Source organism: Mustela putorius, unplaced genomic scaffold, assembly GCF_011764305.1.
Source record: "Mustela putorius furo isolate JIRA1106 unplaced genomic scaffold, ASM1176430v1.1 tig00000224_pilon_pilon_pilon, whole genome shotgun sequence".
NCBI classification, from domain to species: Eukaryota; Metazoa; Chordata; class Mammalia; order Carnivora; family Mustelidae; genus Mustela; species Mustela putorius.
The window spans coordinates 23,815-36,021 of NW_025421321.1; the positions used below are offsets into that span (position 1 = coordinate 23,815).

General features: G+C 48.4%; 1 long non-coding RNA gene across 1 annotated transcript; it reads right to left on the minus strand.

Moving 5' to 3' along the window:
- Positions 1–7,796: 7,796 nt before the first annotated feature.
- LOC123391349 lies at positions 7,797–11,186 on the minus strand. The gene is made up of 3 exons (XR_006605984.1): positions 11,145–11,186; positions 9,359–9,468; positions 7,797–7,953 (listed from the first exon to the last, which is right to left on the minus strand). It is a non-coding gene; the product is annotated as an uncharacterized LOC123391349 (long non-coding RNA).
- Between the last annotated feature and the right edge of the window lie 1,021 nt (positions 11,187–12,207).

Consider the following 12,207-nt stretch of genomic DNA (forward strand, 5'->3'; position numbering starts at 1 on the left):
GGGAAATTGGAAGAGGAGCTGAACCATGAGAGACTATGGACTCTGAAAAACAATCTGAGGTTTTTGAAGGGCTGGGGGCTTGAGAGGTATTATAGAGGGCACTGCTTGCATGGAGCACTTGGTGTGGTGCAAAAAGAATGAATACTGTTATGCTGAAAATAAATAAAAAATAAATTTAAAAATATTACTTTTTGTAAACTGCAAAAAAGAAAAGTGCTCCCATTTATAGCCTACACTTTATGGTTCACAAAGCACGTGCCAACAATAAAAATAATAATGGGTTACCGTTACAATTCATAGAAAAGGAGGTACAGGGAAATTGAATGAAAGGGAATAACAAAGTAGGTTTATAAGTCAATCTTCCTTGTAAAAAAATTAACCTGAAAGTGAGTTTCTGTCACCTCTCTCCTGTGTGATATGATAAAGAATGACCACGATACATCAATTATAGTTCAGAGTTTTGAAAAGCATAATAACTTTATATCAACACTTGAGCTTTTATTTATTTATTTATTTATTGCTAACAAGATAGCTCGATTTGATATGCGGTTCCTGACAACCAACCTCAGAAATAATTCCATCTTCATGAGAAGTCAGAAAGAACCACAAACCAAACCTCAAAATAGATTCAAAGAGAAAATACTCTTTAAAAAATTTCCCTTCCTGGGGCACTGGAGTGGCTCAATGAGTTAAAGCCTCTACGTTTGGCTCAGGTCCTGATCCTAGGGTCCTGGGATTGAGCCCCATGTCTGGCTCTCTGCTCAGTGGGGAGCCTGCTTCCACCTCTCTCTGTCTCTCTCTCTTCCTGCTCTGGCCTACTTGCGATCTCTGTTTGTCAAATAAATAAAGAAATAAAATCTTTAAAAAAAATTTCCCTTCCTATCAGAAGCAGACCAAACCACTAACAAATTCCCCAGAAAGCTTCATCTAAAAGGTTGTACTTTCTTCAGACACCCAGCAGGACCTTCTTCTCTGGGCCTGGCATTTCTTCAATGGCCTATTCCAGAGAATAAGAAACTAAACTACTGAGCGCCATGGGCCTCAGAACCACGAAAGAGATGATGAGGGGCACAAAGCATGCCTCTGGTCACCAAGCGGTATGGAAACGTTTGCTGCTTTTCTGTATTTTTCAAAGCTGAGTATTTAGCTGGAGGCTGCTCCTTTATGAAAATTGCTGATACCGTATAGTAAAGGCTATTATATGATCTTTTACAAACTATTTCCTATCTTTGCATTCTCATGTGCCAAGACAGACACGGATTATTTAAAACCCTGAAGAGAGTACTATTGCATTTAAATTGCCTGTAACCTTCCTGTAATAGATTTATGATTGATGATAGATTTAGTTAAAATATAACTACTTAAAATATTTACTCTCAGTAAACGATTTCAACCTATGCTCATTTAATTAACTTGGTGCATAATCCCTTTTCTATTAAACCATAGTACAAGGACCAATGCCGCGTTTCCGAGAGAACCCCAAGCTATTTTTCTAGAATGGCCGTATGCCTATATATCAGGCGTCCTGTTTTCACTCCCAGGGTGGAGCACCTACCCTGGAGGTCATGTAATAATCAATGACCAAAAAAACAAACAAAAAACCCAAACATCCAGGTCGAAGTGCCATCCCTGCTTGGAGACGAGGACACTGCTCAGACAGATCCCTGGCAGGCATCTCAGCCCAGGCCTGTGCTGGGGAAGCTGGTTCCTGGCTTTGGGCGCAATCTGGAAGCCAGCAAACTGACCCACGAGTGCAGCCCGCATTTAGGACTGATGATCTTTTTGCAGCCAGGCACCCCGCAGACACCCGCTCAGGGAGCCAGGCTAGGAGGCTGCCCAGCACGGGCGCTGGGAAGCTTGCAGCCCGCCTGAGCTTTGCCCCGCACCCCAGCCAGGGTGGGGGCCTCAGGAGGGAGGCGGCCGGAGGCGGCACAGAGAATGGGCTGTGCTAATTTCCAAGGCTGAAAGTGAGCTTGCGGAGGACTCAGGAGGGAGGGGGTCGGGGGCAGGTCGGGGGAGGCCCAAAGCAGGGAATTTGCTAATTGACGAGGCGGGAAGTGATCTCACAGAGGATGTGGTGGAGAGTCAGGAGGAGGTGGAGGGGCTGGCGGAGGAGGGGCGTGCAGCGCCAGGGTGCTGTGCTGCGGCCCAGTCGGGACTGCAGGACCCACTGGACTTGCCGCCGGTGTGCTTCTGTGTGGGGCTGTGCTGTCCCGCTCCTGCTGCCTGCTGCCCCTCCCCACCCCAAGGCTTCTCCAGACCACCCGATTCGCACAGGTAAAGTGACACCGCGCTGCGCCCTCACCTGGAGCAGAAAGCAGGGGACGCGACCTGGTGGCGGGGAGGGGGGTTGTCGAGGCCCAGCCTCCCGGGAACCCCAGGGCACCGGGACCACCCCAGATGCTGTGCCCAACCAGGGTCCGCATGGGGTGGGGCTGGGGACAGCGCCTTGCGAAGTGCACCTCGCCATCGGGTGCGCTAGCCCCCATCGTTTGGCACCCCAAGCGTGCGTGCTGAGGAACCCCTTTCCGTCCCCTGCCTTGGCCCCGCTGCTTTTGTTCTGGACTTGGGATCCCAGGTGGAAACTAGTCCCTCAGACCTCCCTGGCAGCAAGGAGGGCAGGGAGGGATTCTTGGTTTTCTGCCCTGGCTCTTCCTCTCTCCCCATTCACAAGCCTTCTGGCTTCACTTTCCTCTCCTCATTGTCAGTTTTATTAAATGGTTTTCTTCTGCATGTTGACCCGAAGAGCTATTTCATGAATGAATATACAGGAAACTGAGTCGGAGCCCACCTGTGAGAGCTCACCTGTAGAGGCCTTTCATTAGAATGGTCTCTGGTTCTAGCCTCAGTTCAGAATACTGCATGAACCTGAGGACCGAGTCCAGATGTTTCTTTCATGTATGACTTAAATTTGAAATCCTCCTCAGACTTCAGCTTCCAGGATTTCTCCAGTCCTTGCTCTCCCACGGTCTTGGTGGGGATCCGCCATGAGTGTTGAACCCAGGAATGAATGAATGATATATACCCCAGATCGCTGGGGCTTTGTCTTGTTTTGCTGAGGTTGGAAAGGCTTGGGAGAGACCCCCTGTATGCAGATACAGAGCTGCATGCAATTGCTTAGATCATCGTGTTCCCCACTTAATTGCTTGGGCATTGAACATTTCGCCCTTAACCTGTGGCTTGAGCCGTTAGGAGGAGACAATCTGGAGGTGAATCAGAAGATGGCTGAATCCACATGGTGGTGGTCTGGGTTTGGGAGATTTTCCTGGAGATTCAAACGAAAGATCTAAATTCTTCCAGTGGGGAGTGGTAAACATTTTATGGATGGGAGATGGAAAATAAATGGTCTGGTTAACCTTTCCCTCCACCTCAAAACCCATTATTTGAAAAAACAAAAAGGGAAGTGAAGGGAGAAATCCTCCCACTCCATTCCCCACTCACCTCCATAGCCACCTCCTCTTCCAAGAACCTAACAGACAAGGTGCCAAGAAGTATTAGGTACCAGCAGTGGTCTCAGATCTCATTCAAGGATCATGGTGAAAGGCATTCAAAGAGATTGTGGGGGCACAGGGATCCAATTAAGGGGGACAAGTTTAAGGTTTGCCTGGTCCCCTAAAAATTAATGGCACTAGAGAAGATGAGCTTTGGGAAATATAGCTTAATGGATATAATGTGAAAAAGCTTCAGTGAGTCATGGTGGGAAGAGGACATAAGGGCAGCAAATACAGTCTTAGATGATGTTATTAATAGCACTACGGGCTCTAGATTTCCTGTGGTGGTGTTCTTGGCAAGACCCGCCAGGTCCAAGTGGATACTCACAACCTGGAACAGAGGGTCTTGGAGATCCCAGCACATGAGGTATGATGAGAGAGTAAAATGATAGGAGGTGTCCTTTGGAAGGACTGTCTCCTTGACTTTAAAAGGGAGAACCCAAATCTGTAGGTGAAACCTTTTTGGCTACAAAGAGGGCCGAGGCCTCCTAAGGTCAAGGTCTCCTCGTCACTTGCAAAGATGTCGAAGAACATATTCAGACATTTCAAAGATGTCCTCATGTCCATCGGTTCCCACTCTGGAATTGTATCAATAAGATGAGAGTTCCTCTTGTTGAAAAAAAGATCTAAAAAGACATCCCTTTCTCATGTAATTTCTGTAACCTCCAGGACACACCCAGCTCCCCTTCCAGCTCTGTAATGAAGCCACAGCTGTTGGAACTTCTTAAAGGCTATTAGTGGCTGTGATTTGTGGAACTCCTTAAAGGCTATTCTCCCTTATATAACCCGGGACCAAGTTCCCCTGCTCCCTCACCTGATTTCCTACACTCACTTCCCACCTGGTGTGTTCACACCTGCAAATGCTTTTTACCAACCCCTTTGCCAAAAGGCAGCCAGAGTGACCTTTCAAAGACCTATCAGGGGGTTCCTGGCATTTGTCTCAGGGTCCTGGGATAGCTCTCTGCTCAGCGGGGAAATCTGCATCTACTTGTGATTTCTCTCTGTCAAATAAATAAATAAAATCTTAAAAAAAAAAAAAAAATTCAGTTCCTCAGTCTCCATAGAAATCTGCACTGATCTAAGAAATTCTCAGTCCTCCAAAGGCACCCATAATCCTCCCATCAGTCTCTTCATCCCCCTCCAACTGACTGATGCCTGTTCTGCCCCATCTCTCTGCCCTTCAACCACACTGCCTCCCTCTTCCTGTGGAGACCCCTCATGGCGCCTGCCTCCAAGCACAGGTGATTCCCATTGATGGGAAGACCCTCTTCCTCTCCCCCATCTCCCCACTCCAGTTACTCCCACTTATTCGTGAGCTCACAAGCCCCATGGTACACACTCTCCATGCAGCCTGCTCTCTCTTTTCTAGCACTGGCCTCTGTTTCTAGCTGTGGTTGTGTCATGGATGTCCCTCCCCAGCCAGCCCCCAAGCTCTCCTTCCTTTTAGCTCCAACACCTGACACAGTGCCTGGCACGTAGTAAGCCCTGGCTAGCTCCTAAGAGCCTCACTGAGGGACTGGAAGCATTTTAAAAATGTCACCACGTAGGCTCCAAAGTGTAGGCAGAAAAAGCTTTGGCTTGATTGACATTTTAGAGACGTATTTCTCAAATTGGATGTGTTCACTCACTTTACCTTGTAAAATTTAAAAAAAGAAAAAAAGGACCTCTGTGTCTCTTCGCATCTAAGCAAGGCACATGTATACTATTAGGCCACGTTATGAGCTTAAAGGAAGGAGACAAGATGTTTTCGCTAAGAAAATGTATAAGACTGTTGAGGTCAAGTGTGAGGAAACAGTCCCTTTGTTGGAGCATTGCTATCTAACTCTATCACAGCCACTCATAAAAATCTGACACGGGGTTAGTGAGAATCATCTGTCGGAGATGAGATAGATCTGACTCATGTTCCTACAGACATGAAAGCCAGGAACTAAGAAGGAGGCTTTGAAAGCCTGGGTTGAGGAGGCAGTGTGGTTCACTGCGATGAGCTAAGTGCCCAGGGCCACCGGCAGACATGCAGGACTGTGTCCTTCCTTTGTTCTGGGGTCCCTCTTGCAGCACGTGGTGAGGCTGGTGGCTGGGAGCAGCTCAGGACAGGACCTGGTGGCATCTTACCTCTCCCACCCTCCTGTGGGCTCCAGTAGGTCCCAGGGGACAGCCTGCCTTCCTTGCTAAGCCCAAAAGCACTGGGAGCAGAAACTGGGACCAAAGAGTGAGCACCCTGTTTGACAAGCTGGACTAGCCTCCACTTCTTCAGATGCAGGGGGAGCCCTGGCATGCTGACTCCTCCATTCTCCCTTTCCCCTTTTCTCTCTTCCTCCCTCTTCCCTTCCACTCTCTCCTTCCCTGGTGGTGCCCTTTCCCAATGCCCACTTCATCCCTTTTCCTTTCTACATGCCTGTATTCTAGAGTTTCTTCTCTTTTCTTCCCATTACTTCCCTTCATCTGAATCTCCTCTTTGGTCCCTTTGTCCCTTCTCTCTGCTCCACCTCCCCTTCCCTGGCCCCTGTTCAGCTCCATCCCGACTGCAGGCAGAGCTGGACTAACATGCTCACTTGCTAGCTCAGCCACCCTCCAGAGAAGTCACTCTTCGGTGGCCACCTTCCTGACCCCCTGGTCCCTTCTCCACTTGTTCAGATATTGCTCTGAAGTCTAAGGAGGACAGAGCGGGGCTGCCACAGAATCAGGCCAGAGGAGAAACCAAACCATGTGTCCACACTGTCCCCCAGCACTGCTGCTGTGAGAGCTTTTGGAGTCCTCAACAGGGTTAGGATTTAGGGGCTTCTTCAGAACCGGGAGTGAAAACAACCATAGGTCAAAAGAAAAGCTATGGCCCCCACACAAAAATAATAATCACAAATGAAAACTATGTTAACTCTGAAGTCCCAAAGTCGAAGAATTGCCTTGATCTGTCACTAGAAAACACCCAAGGCCTCACTCTCAGGGTTCTGGGTGCTCTGGGAATGGCAGGAGGCTCTGAAACGCGCGTGCCAAATGATGGGGGCTAGCCTGCCCGCTTGCGGGGGGGGGGTACCTCGTGCAATGCTGTCCAGGGCCCAACCCTGGCGGACGGGGTGCAGCGTGGCGTCTGGGGTGTTTCCGGTGCCCTGGGGTTCCCGGGAGGCTGGGCCACGACACCCCTCCCTTCCTCGCTCATGGCCCGCGTTTTCTGATCAAGGTGAGGGCGCGGTGCCCTGTCTCTTTACCTGTAAGCAGAGGGTCCTCCATAGAAGCCATGGGGCGGGGAGGGGCAGCAGGCTGCGGGAACGGGACAGCGCGGCCTCCGGGGCTAGGCTGGAGCGCGGGAGCGCGCATGGGCAGCGAATACTCCATCTGCCAGTTATTTGACCAGCAGCATGGGTTTATTTGGGAAGAGCAGAGAATGGCAGTCTGGGCTGAGCAAGCTATGGTCCCATCACAGGCAAGTGCGAGAAACAAAGGAGAGGAACATTATTTCATGGAGGAGGAAGAAGTTGGGAAGGGTGCTTGAAAGAAAGTCCCCTGGAGAAAGGCAGGGTGATGGAGAATTCTCTCTCCTACAAAAAGTCAGGAGATGAACCTCCGGCTTCCCCTGTGCAGCCTGGAATTGGTGAGTCTCTCCTGTGGGGGATTGCAATGTGGGGTCTGTAATGGGCACTGAGCACCAGGCACCCCCTTGCAGCCTCCCCTTCTGGCATCCCCAGTCCACTTTACTGGGGCCTCCCTTCCTGCTTTTGCACAGTTCTAACCAGCTTGTGGTGGAACGTTGTGGAAAACTGAAATTCCAAATCCACTGCTTCTACTGCACCTGAGAGATACAGGGGCCCATGATTTAATCCTCCCACGAGTCTCTTGCTAACATGTGTCCTCTCCATGTTGGGTGACCTGGATCTGGGAGGGCTTGGCCTCCATCCCAAAGTCTGATGTTCTCCCTGCTTCCGTGTCGTCGTGCTAACATGGATGTTTGGAAGAGTCATTTCCTCTGCGGTGATTTCAAAGTGCAGTCAGCTTGTTATAGCAGCACAAATACGTGCTGTCTCCACACTCAGATTCCCCAGCCGTCATTTCTTTACCACGTTTGCCACTTCACACGGGATGTTTCAGTGTGTTTGATCCCACATCAGGACAATGTCCTGCAGAACCAACACATAACCTGAAATGAGGAGATCATTACAGAACCCATCCAAGGGTTAGTGATAGGGACCAGGGACATGGCAGGACTGACCTGAAGACCCCATGAAGAGCTGTGTGGGTGGCTGAGTTGACAGTGTAGGTGAGGGTGAGTGTCTGGCTCTGGCTTTCTGTCCAGGAGTCAGCTCTGTGTGGGTGTGTCCTCAGCTGGGCATGCAGATTTCTGCTCCTCTGAATCCTTTCCGGAGTTCCAAATGGCACAGTTTCCTTCTGGGCAGCAGGCTGAGTCCTATGGGATTGCCCAGGTGTCCCCAAATTGTAGGGCACCTACTGCAAGGCCTTTGCGGTCAGAATCCTGAGAACCAAACCAAAGGTTATGGTTAGGGCCCACCACATGGCAGGCCCGATCTGCCAGCACTCTGTCCATCTTTCTGGGGGAGGGGGCAGTCGAGGGATTTGTTCAGGGTGAGTGTCAAGCTCCAGGTTTGCATCCAGGGGCCTGCTGAATATGGGGGTGTCCAGAGGTAGGAATGCATATTTCAGTTCCTCTGAATCCTTTCTGGAGTTCCAAATGGCATGGTTCCTTTCAGGGTGGCAGGGTGAGTCCTATGGTGTTCCTCACTGTCCCCAATCTCTGAGGCTTTAGAGCCAGGCCGTCGGGGACAGACCTCTCAGGACAGAATCTAGGCTTAAGAGTTTGTGCCTATGGGCATGGCTGCACTGATCTGAAAGCACTGTGGCGAGGATCACAGGGGTCTGAGTTGAGAGCATGGTTCAGGATCAGTATCAAGGTCTGGGTTTGTGTCCAGGGGACCACTGAATGTGGGGGTGGTCTCAGATGTCCAAGATGATTTCCCCTACTCTGAATCCTTTCCAGCATTTCAAATAGCCAGTGGCAAGCTGAAATCTCTGGGATTTCTAAGGTCTTGCCCTTGCCCTTTCAAGGGCAAGATACTTTTTACAGTAAAAGAATTCACCAGATGAGCAGAACAGCAGAAAAGACACAGCTCAGGAGTAAATCAGTGAACAGGAATATCATGCCAAAATCTTCTTTGAGAACACACTACACAGTAAGGGAAGGTAGGAGTGAAAGCTGAGATATAAAGGACAAACCCTCCAACTTTCCAACATCATTCCCTACTTGTTTATTTCCATTGCTGTCAGCTCCTTCCCAGTCAAAAATAAGTCACCTGAGCCAGCCTTTTTTCTTCCTGAGTTTGGGGCACTGCAAAGCCCACCAGAGGGGCCAAGGGCACCCCTGTACCTGCTGAGCTGAGCCCATTTGTACCCCAACAGGGAGAAGGTACCAGCCTGGCCCTCTGTTGCTCCATGGTCTGTGGCAGTCCGTCCTTCTGGACCCTGCTTTGCTGCTCTTCCTTCCCTAACCCTGGTCTCAAACTAGGGATTGCTCCTGGAGCAGGAACTCAGGGAGATGAGGCGCAGGAGGGCCTCCCTGCCTAGAATCCCCATGTGAGGAGTGCACAGCCAACAGATTTTGCCCAGGGACTTGCAAAATGCAGAGAGGCAGATTTCGTTTCCCTCTTTCTCTCTCTCTCTCTCTAGCCTCATACCAACCGGGAGTTCTTAGAACTTGCTTCAGTGACTTCTAGGTGTAGCTTGGCCACTATTTCCACAGAAAGGCCACTTGAGTATGATCGAACACACGTATAATCAATTACATTTTAAAAAAATAAACAGTAAGCCAATGCACACAGACCTTTGACAGCAGAACAAGACGCTCAAGCGACCAGAGTCCCTACCTTGGGCAATAGTGGTAGAGGCCGGGTGCTGCCACGCAGGTCCCTAGACCTTTGGCAGTTTCCACGATTGCAAATCCAGACATGCAGAATCCTGAGGGACAACCTACTAACTGCAAAAGAGCAAAAATTCATCAGGATTCAGAGAGTGGAAATCCATTTGTACTGGAAAAGAAAGAAGTAGGCTTGCTGTGAATCCAGCAGGGAGGACAGGCATAGATAAAGGCTGGTGTATGGATCACGGAAACTATTGTTTCTCAAGGGTCATGCTGTCTCTGTAAAATGCTATGAGGACTGTCTCTTGGGGAACTCCTGCTTTCCTACCAGTGACGCCCCCAGATTCTGCTTTGCTAGTCCCATGGATTCCTGGGGATACCCAGTTGATAAGCTACGCTGTCCTCATGACAACACTTGCTAATGGACTGAATGTGTGTGTCTTGTCCCAATTCAGATGTTGAAGCCCTGACCCTCAAGGAGTGCCATCAGGAGGTATGGGATTTGAGAGGTGATGAGGTCATGAGATTGGAACCCTTGTGCATGAGATAAAAGCACTTCTGAGAGAAGACCTGAGAGATTGTTCTGCCAGCTGTCATCCATGCAAGGCTACAACAGAAATATGGGCATCTATAGATAATGAAGCAGTCTCTTGCTAGATATCAGATCTCCCAGGATCTTGCTTTTGGACTTCTCAGTCTCTAGAACTGCAAGGAATAGTACATGTTTTGCTGTTTCAGCCACCCAGTCTGTCATCATTTGTTGCAGCAACTTGAACTGAATAAGGTAGAGCCCAAGTCCTGGTTAATCCCTGCTTCTACTCATTTCCCCTCAGAAAGAGCTTCTAATCCAGAACTGACCTCTGCTTTCCATACACGTGCTTCAGACTCCTTCTGTGAGAGCCCAGACTTTGTAAAAGACTCCTACCTCATGGCAACCAGCATTCTGTGACTCCTGAGGAATGTCCTCCCTGACTGTATTGAGTCAATCAATCTGATTTTGATTCTGGGGTCCCAGGATCAAGGACTGCATCAGACTCCCAGCTTCATGGGGAGTCCGCTTCTCCCTCTGACCTTCTCCCCTCTCATGCTCTCTCTCTCTCACCCTCTCTCTCTCAAATAAATAAATAAAAATCTTTTAAAAATATGATTTTAACAGACCATAAGCTTGTTCTTGCTGGTCTTTGGAAGATTAGGCATTAGCCCTTCGGAGAAAGTTCTGAATGGCTGCTTCATGAAGGGGTGAACTGTGTCCCCAAGGTCTCTTTTTGCTGCCTTCTAATCACAGATGCTGAGACAAATCCTCCCAGGTGCTGGTTTTTCAAAGCACTTAATGCTTTGGCTTTGAAGTTCCTCACTTGACAGTTCTGCTTTAATCAGTTTGTGACAAAACAGCCAATTGGTGGTGGATGCAAAGTGCACTGATAAAGTTAATATCAGGGAACAATTTTTTGAGTGTCAAGCATGTGCATGTGTGTGCACACACATATCCATGTGCTAAGCATTATGGTAAATGTCTGACAAGAATTAAAACATCAAAATGTCAGGATACCCCATTAGCTGATATTTTTATTATTCCTACATCCTAAACTATGAAAAACAGGGTCAGAGAATCAGAAGTGGCAAGAAGAATCAAGATTTGAGGCAGTTCGATTTCACAGCCAGCCTTGATCAATAGGCATGTACACCTGTGTCTAGTTTCAGCTCTGTGTAACCTTGCCATAACCTTGGATAAGCCATTCATCTCTCAAGTTCAGGTTCTTGGTCCAAAGAGGGAAGGGGCACAGGTTGAGTACCTCCAGTGGGACTTCCTGGCAGGCTTGTTCATCCAAGCATTCCTGTTTCAGTTTGAGTAATTGAATCCAGTCTTTGTTTTACCGAAGGCCAAGCTTGTCCAGTGTGTCCATGCCACCAGCCAACAGCATTTGTCCATGGCATTTAACAACCGAGCAACATTCATAGGAATGGGGGGAGGAAAAGATGTCCACAGGTGTTGACAGATGTTCTGCATGGAGGGACAGGAGCTGGGGCCATCTCCTGCTGTTTCTAGTGGCCTTCTCTGTCGAGTTAACACAAATGGCAATTATTTGCAACGGCAGGGATGAAAGTAGAGGGTATTATGCCAAGCGAAATAAGTCAGTCAGAGAAAGACAATTATCATATGATCTCACTCATATGTGGAGTTTAAGAAACAAAACAGAATCATAGGGCAGTAAAGGAAAAAAATAAAACAAGATGAAGTCAAAGAGGGAGACAAACCAGAAGAGACTTTAAAAAAAAAAAGATTTTTATTTACTTATTTGACAAACAGAGATCACAAGTAGGCAGAGAGGCAGGAAGAGAGAGAGAGGAGGATGCAGACTCCCCAGGGAGCAGAGAGCCTGATGTGGGGCTCGATCCCAGGATCCTGAGACCATAACCTGAGTTGAAGGCAGAGGCTTTAACCCACTGAGCCAGACAGGTACCCCTCAGAAGAGACTCTTAATCACAGTAAACAAACTGAGGGTTCTTGGAGGGGAGAGGGATGGGTGGATGGGGTAACTGGGTGATGGACATTAAGGAAGGCATGTGATACAGTGAGCACTGGGTGTTATAAAAGACTGATGAATCGCTAACCTGTATGTCTGAAACTAGTATTATATGTTAATTAACTGTATTTAGATTAAAATTTTCTTTAAAAATAATTTTAAAATAAAATAAATAACAATCAAATAATGATCAATGTTATCCAGCAGGGAGTATCAGATCTAGATGTCAGTTAAATTTAAGGGGCTTGCCGAAGTTTAGGAGAGTCACGCTAGGTCATTTTCCTGTGTGGGGAAGTCTTCAGGGGCAGTTCCAAAGACAAAGAATATTAAT